Consider the following 12,507-nt stretch of genomic DNA (forward strand, 5'->3'; position numbering starts at 1 on the left):
TATGCGTCAGTTGTTAGACGTTCCGCATGGATTTGAGTTGGGTCCAATACAAAGCAGCGGTGGAGTGATCGTTGTTGACATATGATTTAAGTTAGAACATGGCCCGATTCTCAGAACAATAGACGCACAGTGAAGTGATGGAACAAATTTAGGTTCAAAATACTGTGTTTAATTTATATTACGTATTATATCAGGTGTACAACTTTGCTGCCGCCGTTTTTTTCAAAATTAAAAGCTTTATTGCGAAAAAGGGCTTACAGATGTATTATTCAAAGTATTGTCCGCGGCTAGCGACAACTTTCTCTCATCTTTCCGGCAATTTTCGGATCCCGGCTCGAAAAAAGGAGTCCTCTTTTGACGCTATCCATGAAGCAATCCTTTTTTCCAACTCTTCGAAGGATTGAAAATGTTAATCTGCCAGGCCGTGGGCCATCGAACGGAATAGGTGGAAGTCAGAAGGGGCGACATCTGGGGAATACGGCTGGTGGGGCAAGACTTCCCATTTCAGCGTTTCCAGGTACTTTTTGACTACTTTTGCGACGTGAGGTCGAGCATTGAAGGATGACTTTGTCATGTCGTTCTTGATATTGAGGCCGCTTTTCTTTAAGCGCGCGACTAAGGCGCGTCAGTTGCATGCTCGGGCTTTCCTCATGATCCTCTGCATTTAGGATTATCGTATCGAACCCACAAAGTGGTACACCTGATAAATGCGTGAGTTGTAAATCAAAATCAAAATTTTTTTCACAACACTCAAAAAGATTTAGATTACAGTTCTGAAAAAGCAGGAATAAAAATTTGAGAAATTTTACGCAAAACGTCAAGAAATTGGTAGGAAAAAGTATGCCTCGAAAATGCCAAGCAACAACTGATTAGACTGAACTGACAATTGATTATTGAACTGAAAGAAAACGCGTTACCTGCGAGTTTATTTAAGGACTGAGGCCAGTAGGTCGCGTATAACCACGTGGCTCGCTCTGCGTATTACATTTCCTCTCGATGTGGTCGAGTGGCCAAGAAAAAATTGATAATTTCGGTTACAAGTTTGACTACATCACATAAAATCCAATAAAGCTACCGCTTGTTTGGCAGCCTTGCTGAGCCGATTTTATTTCTCTCTCATGTTTCGTTACGTTACCAGGATACAAGAGCAGAAAAAATGGTGCCGCCATAGAAATGGACTTACCTTTACAAAAATAACATTCACTTAATTTTTATTGCGACAACATAAATGTTTTTTATGCACTAATCGCATCTAAACTAAATTATCTAGACACTGTCAGGATAGATTTTTGATCCATGCTTTTGAGGGCGAGATATTCAATGAACAAGTTGAAAGATGGCTAAGCAATTCTTCCTTCAGAAAAAATACTTTCCCGACCGCTAATGTCAATGAATCATTTTGAAATTTTCACCGGATAATCTAAACTAATTTTCTAAGAGATTGTCAGTTAGGTTTTTTGATATTCGTCACCGTTTTTGAGAAATTCAGATTTGAAGCGTGAAAATAGCCCTCTAAAAGGCTGTCCGCATTAGGCCGATCCGACCGATCCGAGCTCTCCGGCGTCTCCTTTTTTTCTGCTTCGGCTATGGCTGAGCTGCACATGCAGCTGTGTGCATGTGCAGCTCAGCCATAGCCGAAGCAGAAAAAAAGGAGACGCCGGAGAGCTCGGATCGGTCGGATCGGCCTAATGCGCATAGCCGTTAAAACACCACAAAACACACTGGACTGTATGTATGAGTCAAAAACTTGTATTCGCATCTCATCTGACACAGTCGAAAGCTGCTTACGGTCGAGACGACAGAAACGAAGACAATACCGTGTAGTGAACAATAGAGTTTTACGAAATGGCCAAATACGATTTACAAAAGCCTGAAATATGGTTTACAATACCAAATTCAATTTGTATTGATTCCAAACGCTGCACAGGTAGACCAACAGTAAACTAAATTGAAATCTTACTTAAAGAACGAATGCATCTAGACGCTTATAATGTAATTGAGATTCAAATCAACAAGGCGTCTAACTCTGTGTGCATTATGTTTAAACGTAAAATAGATGCAATTTCATTCGCTTCGGTTAACAACGAGGTGCACAGTATCGAGTATGACAATTTTTAATACAAAACTGTTAGTAGATTTTTATATTTGATTTATGACGATTTATAGCTAGATTGTTTTGAATTATTCTCTCCCTTCAACATCAACATTGTTTCCTGTTTGATTTGAATCAGAATTTTTGTCTAGTCTAATGAAACAAATGTTTGTTTCGGCTGATTTTATTATTGAACTAAACTAACTATTTATTGCATGTCAACCAAAGTTGGGTCGATGTTATCGGCAATGTCTATGTTGATTCAATCCTGCTATACCTTTGCATCTAAAAAGATTTTGTTCAATTTATCTTTGGTTCAATTTGTGTAATGGTACAACTAAGTTTACTGTTTACTTGAACCGTAATAGTTCTTTTTCTTTTAAACCAGAGTAATTTTCTGCTGCCCGAATAAATCAGAGCATTTTTCTCTCACGTGAATAAAGCATGTGCGCGTTATCTAAGTAAAATTTTTATATGCTTTTTTCATTTCCTAGAGAGTTTTCAACAATTCAAGCGTTTGTATTGATAATTAATAATAATTTTAACATTTATTTATTTATTTTTTGATTTTTTTTAATTTTTTTATTTAGCATGTAAATCTAATTAGTTATCAAAAAGATGGTGGAAGATGGGGTTGGAATCGTCATGCAGATCTAATTAGTGATAAAAATGGATGGTGGAGGACAGAAAAAATGAGGAAAGGACGACCTGGCAACATCTTTACGAAAAATATTTGTTGTTGTTGTCGTTTATTAGCGGCTTTAACCACGTTTGGGTCGTTCACCGCAGAAAAATATTTGTTGCAGAGATTTCGATTGAACTGATGCAGGGCCAAATCGTGATAATAAAAATACCAGAGTATGGTTGTGGTATGCGCATAATTTGATCGCCTCGCGACAAAAAGGCTAAATGTCTTGGAAATTAGAAATATCAATTAAAAAAAAAGCGAATACAAATCGAATTAAAAGTAGCTTCAAAAATTAGCTTACAAATTAGTTTGAAAGAAATCATTTGATTCTTAAATACAATGAATGATGTATGAAAATGTATGATTATAACAAACAAAAGTATTAATTGTAAAATCTAAATTGAAGTTCATTAATTCAACGAAAAAGCTTACAAGTTTTAAGTGCTACAATTATCAACTTTAACTAGAGTTCGTTCATTTAAAACAAATATTTCAAATTGAATTTAATGTGAAATCGTTTGTGAACAACTTGACAGGAATCCCATATCTTGATTTTATTTAAAATCAATTTTATATGATAAACCGACTCTGTTTAGCTTTCAGAATCTTGAGCCGCATAAAATAAATGTATGAATAATCAAAATAAATAAACTGTTTCAAAATTATGCCCCGTACGCTTTTACTTACTAGACTGTGTATAACGAATAAACTAGATTGTCTCGAACCTATTTTCACAAACCTAAATTTAAATTTAAATACTATAAAGCTTGTGACTATAAAGCTAGAAACTTATCCATTGTGCGAATTCTGGGAACATCGATATTTCCGTTAAACATTGACGGATAATAAAAATGTTAAGCGTGTTGAAGAGGTATAGCCATGAAATATCTAAGTTTTGAAACATTTTTTGTTTCAGGACAATTTGTGATAAATATTGTTAAAAAAATTGAAATTTTTGACATAAAGCTTCGTATAACTCAAAAAGTAAACACCAGGTCCCAGAAATCTTCAAAAGCGTTCAATTAGACAAGGAGACTGGCCTTCTTTTACGACTAGTTTGATTGAAATTGATATAATATATCTACACAAAGAACAGCTGTTTTAGGATGTTTCAGGAAAGAACTAAAATGCCCGTTTTTCTTCGCATTTTTCATCTCCCTAGCACAACTCCGAATTGCGACGATAAGCGAAACAAGTCATAGAGTTTCGCAAAGAAATATCTTGTGTGGCAGGCCATATGTTCCTATGGTTTGAAGAGCGACATTTACCTCGCGATCGGGACCAACAACCAGGAAAGTAATATACTCTAGAGCATGTTTGTTGCCTTTCCTTAAGTAACACAATTGTTCCGTTTTGCTTTGCCGGCAGACGCTGATTTGAGATTCTGTTTTTGTCTATTTCACTGCCTATGCCTACAAAATCTCAAATCAGTGTCTGATGGCAAAGCAGAAAAAGAAGATAACAGATCGGCTGAAAAGTTCGTATCGTTTCTATGAGAGGGCGCCACTAGAATTAAATCCATGCTGAAATTGAACGAATTGGGCTTCGAATTGCTCCCTCATCCACCGTATTCTCCAGATTTGGCCCCCAGTGACTTTTTCCTGTTCTCAGACCTCAAGAGAATGCTCGCTGGTAAAAAAATTTTGAAGCAATGAAGAGGTAATCGCTGAAACTGAGGCCTATTTTGAGGCAAAGGACAAATCGTACTACAAAAATGGTATCGAGAAGTTGGAAGATCGCTATAATCGCTGTATCGCCTCTGATGGAAATTATGTTGAATAATAAAAACGAATTTTGGCAAAAAAAATGTGTGTTTCTATTAAACGATACGAACTTTTCAGCCGAACTGTTACACTTGTTATACGACGTGTAATGATTGCTGGCGAAGGGATTGCCCAAAAGTTATTACTATAATTGAATGCCATGGCGCCCGAGCATAGCGAAGCATGCTCGGTTTTTCTAGTCAATTAGGCTGTTTCTTCATGGGTTTTCACATGGATATGCAATACTGCCGTTCAACAATTCTCTTGAATTCAACTTGTTCGGCAATCAATTTCGAACAACTGTAGAAGAATCTCTTTGCTTCTAGACACGAGGAATTTGCTTGTGTCTGGCATGGATTAACTGATTCAAATTTCTTGTTTTAAAAAATGCCTCGGCCTTCAGGTGCGCTACTTATCATCAAAATCAGCATATTTGACTTTAAATACGTCGCTAGAAAAATATAGTATGTAGCAAGAAATGCACTAACAGAACGATGCATCGTTGTTGACAGATGCCCTAGCTGAAATATGACACATAAAATCTGAGTTCAATTTCATACCCTTTTGAGTCTTACCTTCGGATAAGTATAGGAATTGCAGTAGTCCATCGACTGTTGAAGACAGCCAACCAATTGTAAAGTAGAAGTAGGCGAATTGGATTCGTTTTGTATATTTTTCTCCCTAAGTAAAAAAATAAAAAAAAATCAGATGTTGGTCGTTTGTTTTTATGTGAGTGGCCTTGAACAAAAGATGAATGAATAATTCAATCACGTCAAATTCATGAGATGTGTATTTGTGGAGAAAAATGGATTGGTCCTAGATGGGAAACATTTTTCTTTCTGGCGTTGGTTGCATACTTTTGTGAAAGTTTTCCTTTTTTCCAGGATTGTTGGATACTTAACTACTCCTTGAGGCAGACGCTAAAATTGATTTTATTTTCCAATCGGGCTTTAACGAATCCCCCTGATCTGGAGTTCCATTCTAAATTTATAATTGATGCAATCTAGTGTAGGATGATGATTGTCGGCCCAATGTAGCCACAGATCAAGCGCGATATATTTTTTGCTCTTGTTCAAAGTTTTCTAGAATGTGAACGAGCCGTCCGTTCCACCCATTCATGTTGGATTTCTCCATGGATGCTCCTGATGAGAAAGTTAGTCTAAGTTGACTCGTGCCACCTGACTTTGCGTTAGTGCAGTCGAATGTTTGTTTGTAGAGATGATGAGCAAAGATTCATCAGTCCAATTGTTAAGATGGAGTTTGTGGAGTGGAATTTGAACGTGAAGACTCAATTGTCAAGTACTATGGAGTTCGCTGGCTTAGATATAAAGTCTTTTGTTGGTGAGTTTCCTTCTAAATGATTATTTTTGTTGGTGAATTGATGGCAGCAATATGATAATAACTAATAGGAATTTCTTGAGGCATTGTATTCTGGAAATGACATCAATCCAATTCGCATTGCACAGTCATAATTTCCAGCCGCCCATTTTCATCGTTCACTGGATGGATAAAGGAAAAAGTTGAAGTTCCTCTCCGCTCATCCGACTTCATAATCGAGTGGGTCGCATATAGATTTTAGATTGATCACGTAAGTTCATAAATTTCCTTTGCGTCTGTGTGTTTGGCAACCATGTGAGCCGATTTTATTTCAGTCTCCTTTTTCCGAACGCTAGAAAACCAAAATGTAAGAAACGGTGGACTTGTTTAAACTGACTGTTTCACAGAAAAATATAAGACTTAATTTTATTCGCGACAACATATATGGTTTTATGTACTAATCGCATCTAAACTAAATTATCAAGATATAAGGAAAAAGATTGAGAATGACATTCACAATACGCCTTGTCGTACAGCAGCCTTGTTGCTTGTTAAAGGTTGCCATTCAGTTTGACAGTTTATGAGCAAGAGAATCCTTTAAAGGTATAGCATGGGAAATGCTTATGAAAAATTTAAGCCGAAAAAAAAAACAGAAAACATCCTTTTAATCCGAATGGAATTGTTCCAAAAAGTAGAGAGCCGAACAGTTTTGTTGTTCGAGTTAACGGTGTTAATTTGAAGTGACAGCACACCTCAATCCTGTTGTCTCAGTGCATTGTGACAGCAATAATTATATCTATTGTGAAGATAAGATTCACATTTCTGGATTTTTACGAAAACAACGAATCATTAAAAAAAATTAATCACATTCTTTTTTTTATAGTCGTCTATAATTTGACTTGACGGCAACCAAAATTTATATATCGGAAAATGGAACCCTGTATGCTGTTCATTTGGCGCTCTTACCTAATTGAACATGTGATTGGAAATAAAGAAACACGTGAATCAAGTAGGCTCAGTGAAATTTTGAACAAATCAGCTCATTTGGCGCCAATCGATTTTATTATTAATCTATTATTCATATTTTGCTCTACAGTCAGATAGCATTTCACAACTTCATACGCGCCAAACAATCATCGGAGATCTAGCATGCATTCAGTGGAAAATTTCCAATCCTAAACGAACCAATTTTCTAGTTTTTCTCTACTTTCCCAAAGGATTTTACTTATCTATTATAGCCTAAAATCTCCGCATAAACGTCACCTGTCGAACAAAAAAAAATCATTTTAAGATCGGCTTCAAGATGTTCCAAAGCTCACTGTAATATCGTTAAACCGGGAGTCACCGTATTGAATTTTGAAACCAGCTCAAACATCGTTTTCCGACATTTGCTCTTAAGAGTTTTCAAAATATTTCGAACCGGAACTGGAGAAGTCGCCTTTTCGAATTTCGGAACAACATCAAACATTGTTTTCTTGCATCTAATCGTGAAATCCGCTAAAAAAGTATCCGAATTATAAGAGTTTTCAGTGAATTAAACCGGAAGTCGCCATTTTGGATTTGTAAACGACCTAAAATATCATTTTCCGGCTCCAATCAATCAAATCCGTTCTGAGAATACCCATATTGTAAGGGTTTTCATGAAATATCGATAAACCGGAAGTCGCCGTATTGGATCTCGGAAGGATCTCAAATATCGTTTTTTTCTGGTGTCTTATCATAGAATCCGTTCCAAAAATACGCCTATTGTAGTGGTTTGCGTGGAATATCAATGACCCGTGAATAGTTTTTATAGTATTTACGAAGTAGGAATCAAAATTATTTGGGAGTCCAACAGAGAAGCTAATCACTTTTTAGTCAAAATACAAATGCCTGCAAGTAGTTAGTTATCTAGTTACTCACACAAGACCTTTTCGCTGAAATATGACAATATGATTATGTATCAATCATAATGTTTGCAGATCATAATCTCTGACGAAAGATACTAAATGAAATCCAACCTGTTGTGAATCACTATTTCAACAAGGTTGCTTATCTGCATTACCCCGTTTCTCCTCTGTTTCAATGAATCTCTCGTTGAACAAACTACTTTGAGTGTAAGTAAAAATTTAGCATATCCTCTGGCGGTAATTGTCAAGATAAATATTTTTCGTTCCGTAACACAGTTGTGCTATTAAACAAGCAGTAACAGTTGCGAAGAAGACTCAGTCGTTGTTTTGGTGGTAGTCCAGTGCGATGAGCGTAAAAACTGACCAAAGGTTTAGTGTGTGAATTAGAAGTTTTCCAAAATCGGGGCGTTATCGAAGTGCGGCTGATAGAGAGTGGTTAAATTTCACTGTGTGAGCTGGTTCTGCAGCAGCTGTGTGGTACGTGTTCATAATAAATCTATTGTAATACTATCTAGATAGTTTTTTTGGTTGAGTGTGGTATATGAGTGTTTAGTGAGCAAAATTATAAAGCCTTTAACTTTCAATTTATTATTTAGGGTAACAGAGGTATTTTGGTCGTTTCAGATATTTTGGCCCACCTAACAAACTTTATGGATTCAATCGATGTTAAGTAACCCATGTTGCATCAATTTGAAGCTAATCACATTAAATTACCTATTGCGGAAGGGGTTTTCAAAGATATTACAACCTTTGGTGGATATTTTCACAAGTTGGGCCAAAATAAAATCAATTTTAAAGTGACCCCCCCCCCCCCCCCCCCCTTGTTAATGCACTTTGTAGCGTAATGATCCCTTTCTCATTATTGTAGATCTTTGACGCTTGAATGAGTACACAGACGAACTAACTGAAGAGATCCCCAAGCAGCAATCCGCAACTAGTTCTGATATAACGAAGTGCAAACTATGTTGCAACAATAGCACGAACATGTTTTTCATGTTATACTGGTTGAAGCAAGATTAAAGCAATGTTTTATCATAACATAATTGGTTACGAAATAGTTATTTAAGATTCCAATTTCTCCATTTTTGTTATATTTGACTAGTTATCGTTACTTGATTCAAATATATCTTTAATCACAGCATGCTTTTAGCTAAGTTTGACGTTGCGAAACCATTATCAGCACTTAATTATCATAGTAATAACCCACGTAGCACATGTAACTTGTTCATTAAAAATAAAAACAAAACAGATGCTGCCTAGTGGTCGCATGACAAACACGACGAAACAAGTCGTATTATGATAGTGACAATGGAGTCAAAATAATATTACGAATTGACATCTCATCATACTAAGTTACAATAAGTTCCAACGTAACTTTTCGGAAATCTAACTCTTACAACGTACTCGCATTGACTGTTTTTAGTCGCCAACTGGTCACCGTAACAAAATGCGACAATGAAAAAGTGACACACTATAAGAAAAAGTTAAGTAATGCTTTCATGTCGGATACCGTATTCGTTGTGATGCAACAAAGAAATACAATTACAGTGTCGGTTGAAAGCTTCCGTACACTATCCCGGAAAATAATATTAAATCAATAAGTAGAATAAGTAGAAAATTCCTTCATTTTAAAAAATTGGCTAAAGTTAAATCTGCGCTTATACGCAAATTTTTTACCGGTGCAAGTGCGAAGCAAACTTGTTTAGTTTTGAGAAGTATGTTCGCACTACCAGGGAGAATATTTCTACACTTTATCACGGCAGTGTATGCATGGAAAAACTTATGCCAATGGCTACCATTATGTCCACGGAATGAAATAATCATTAAATTTAAAAAAAGTGCAATATTTAAAAAGTTCTAACTGAACACATTTCGACTTTTTAGCTGTAAATTCCATATGACGGGAATAAAAATATGAATACTATGAATATGAATGTATGTCGACCATAAATAGCATCGAATAGCACTTAGATTTTGAGTAGATATAGTGAGTTTAAAGAATATTGAATTCTATATTTTAGCTATCATTATCGGATGCAAATTTTTGAATGAGAAAGACATCAACAACTTGTAACTTGACACAAACTTATATTTTCTGTTTCATTGTGACTGATGTGGGCGCTAAATCAAATCAAATATTCTTTACTGAGAAGTTGTTTGGCAACCCTTCGTAAGTCGCACAAGCTTCCCCTCTTACGCTTTTCAGGTTACATAGCAGTTATAATGCACGTTGCAAAGTCCTCAAATTGTTCCATGAATTTGTGTCAAATAAGTTACTATCATTGACGTGAAATAACGTGTGCTACTTGGGAACATAATAGATATTACAAGATTATAACATGACATTATTTGATTTTGTAGCGTAAAAATAGAGAAAATGAAACGTAACAAATTGTTTGTGAACTTGAATATGTATATGTATATTGCGAACACAAAATGGATCTGCAGGAAGTGTATGAAATATAAAACAAGAATAATACGTTTTTCGATACCACTTTTGGATGAAAAACAAAAAGTAGCTGAATAATAATTTTTCTTAAATGCACTAAGAAGAATAAGAACTAAGAAAACAATACATGGATTGAGCATTGATGGCAACAGTATTAGAATTCTTAAACACGTTTTCTCGTAATATTTTTTATATTTCATGAAATTTAGCTTAGCTTAGTTAACCATCCGCGCATTTCCTTCGATTGATCAAAAAGCCAGTTGAAATATCATATTCAAAAAAATGCACTTAAATACTTAATGCAAATTGTCACTTTTTTTTGTCATTTGATACATGAAATGTCCGGAATCGAAAAAAAAAGAGTTGATGCCAAAAGTCTTAGAATTGCATAAAACGTCGAGATATAGCGTCATCTCGAAAAACAAATTTCCCAGTCCCAGAATGACGTTTTTTTTAAATTTCTCGACGTTTCATGCAATTTTAAGACGTTTGACATCAAATTTTTTTTTTCAATTTCGGAAATCCCATGTTTTTCGGAAATTTTTTTTTTCAATTTCGGAAATCCCCCTATGGTGATTTTTCAAGATCGAAAATTTTCAAACTTTAACCGCCAGCACCCCCATATCCGATTTAGCTCAAATTTAGCATGGGAACTTTTTTCGAGGTCAATGGCCCGATAGTAGCTTTCAAACGAGCATAAGTTTGTTAAAATTGGTTTAGCCAACTTCAAGAAAATTAAGCACTAAAAATACAACGCGGTTACGTCACTTATACAATCATATCTCAGGAACTAAAAGTCTCAGTCATTTGATCTTTGAACTAGATCAATATCCTGACAGTACCTTTCAAACGAGCATAAGTTTGTTAAAATCGGTTTAGCCATCTCTGAGAAAATTGAGCGGTAAAAATACAACGCGGTTACGTCACTTATACAATCATATCTCCGGAACCAAAAGTCTCAGCCATATGATCTTTGAACTAGATCAATGGCTCAACAGTAGCTTTCAAACGAGCATAAGTTTGTTAGAATCGGTTTAGCCATCTTTGAGAAAATTGAGCGCGTAAAAATACAACGCATTTTGTCGGTTACGTCACTTATACAATCATATCTCCGGAACCAAAAGTCTCAGTCATTTGATCTTTGAACTAGATCAATATCCCGACAGTACCTTTCAAACGAGCATAAGTTTGTTAAAATCGGTTTAGCCATCTCTGAGAAAATTGAGCTTGTAAAAAATACAACGCGTTTTGTCGGTTACGTCACTTAAATAATCATATCAATGGCCCGACAGTAGCTTTCAAACGAGCATAAGTTTGTTGAAATCTGTTCAGCCATCTCTAAGAAAAATGAGCTCGTATAAATATCTTCGTAAATTGCACACACACACACACAGACATTTTCCGATCTCGTCGAACTGAGTCATATGGTATATAACACTATGGGTATCCGAGGATCCGTTCGAAAGTCGGTTTTCCAGCAATTCTAATACCTTTCTATAGAGAAAAGAAAAAAGCATCTCGCTTGTTTTTTGTTTGATATGATTCACAGCAGTAATATTTGTTAATTGAAAACTGGATTTGAAACTGAAATGAACATGTTGTACAGTCAGTTAAAATACGAAATTGAACTTAAACCTTTCAGATTTTTGAGTTAGTTTCACAAGCAGTAATTTGAATATTTTTCACAAAAAGGCAAGAAATTTTAACAAATTTTAAATGCTACTTGGATTGTAACTTTGTAACTTGTTTCATTCGTGATATCCAAGTTATTGCTCAACCATTATATCATATTTACGTCTTTATAGATACGTGAAAAAGAGCGTCGTAATTTACTTATATTTACAATTCAACGCATGTAAAGATAAATTATATTTTTAATTTCACATATTTTAGCTGAAGTCTACATCGATACAGAACTACAAAAAATATTTTTACATGTAAATATATGTAATATTGTGTCGTCATCGAATTATAGCATGCTTCAAGTTACGTAAAGCATTATTTTCATTTTCCTAAGAATATGTATAATAACGCAAAAATAATCGAAAATGAAATTACAAATTCGATCCGTCCCGGCCGAGGGCGTCATTCTCGCAACGAAGTATGTCGCTTATGATTTTTTTTTGCAAAATGTGAGAGCTTGGGAATATGATTTCTTTGTTTTAGGCCATTTTAAAATGTTCAGTCGAGTCGAGCATGCTGTTTAGAAATTAACCAAGCAAACAATTTTTTTTCAAAACATAAAGTTTTTCTCAAAACATGAAATTTTTCTTCGTTGAATGCAGTCTTTAGCCAGTTAGAAGATTTAA

At 35.2% G+C, this 12,507-nt stretch overlaps 1 protein-coding gene across 2 annotated transcripts in view; it reads left to right on the plus strand.

The window, feature by feature from the left end:
- LOC131427867 (uncharacterized) overlaps nt 1-12,507 on the plus strand; it is a 184,884-nt gene that overhangs the window by 73,679 nt on the left and 98,698 nt on the right. The window contains exon 1 of one of the 2 annotated variants that reach the window (XM_058591421.1): nt 8,077-8,226. The exons of the other annotated variant lie outside the window; for it this stretch is intronic. The gene's annotated coding sequence lies outside the window, so the exon portion shown is untranslated. Of the gene's footprint in view, nt 1-8,076; nt 8,227-12,507 lie in introns of those variants that run through there. 2 annotated transcript variants of the gene reach the window in all.

The sequence above is a fragment of the Malaya genurostris genome, chromosome 2 (assembly GCF_030247185.1).
Source record: "Malaya genurostris strain Urasoe2022 chromosome 2, Malgen_1.1, whole genome shotgun sequence".
NCBI lineage: Eukaryota > Metazoa > Arthropoda > Insecta > Diptera > Culicidae > Malaya > Malaya genurostris.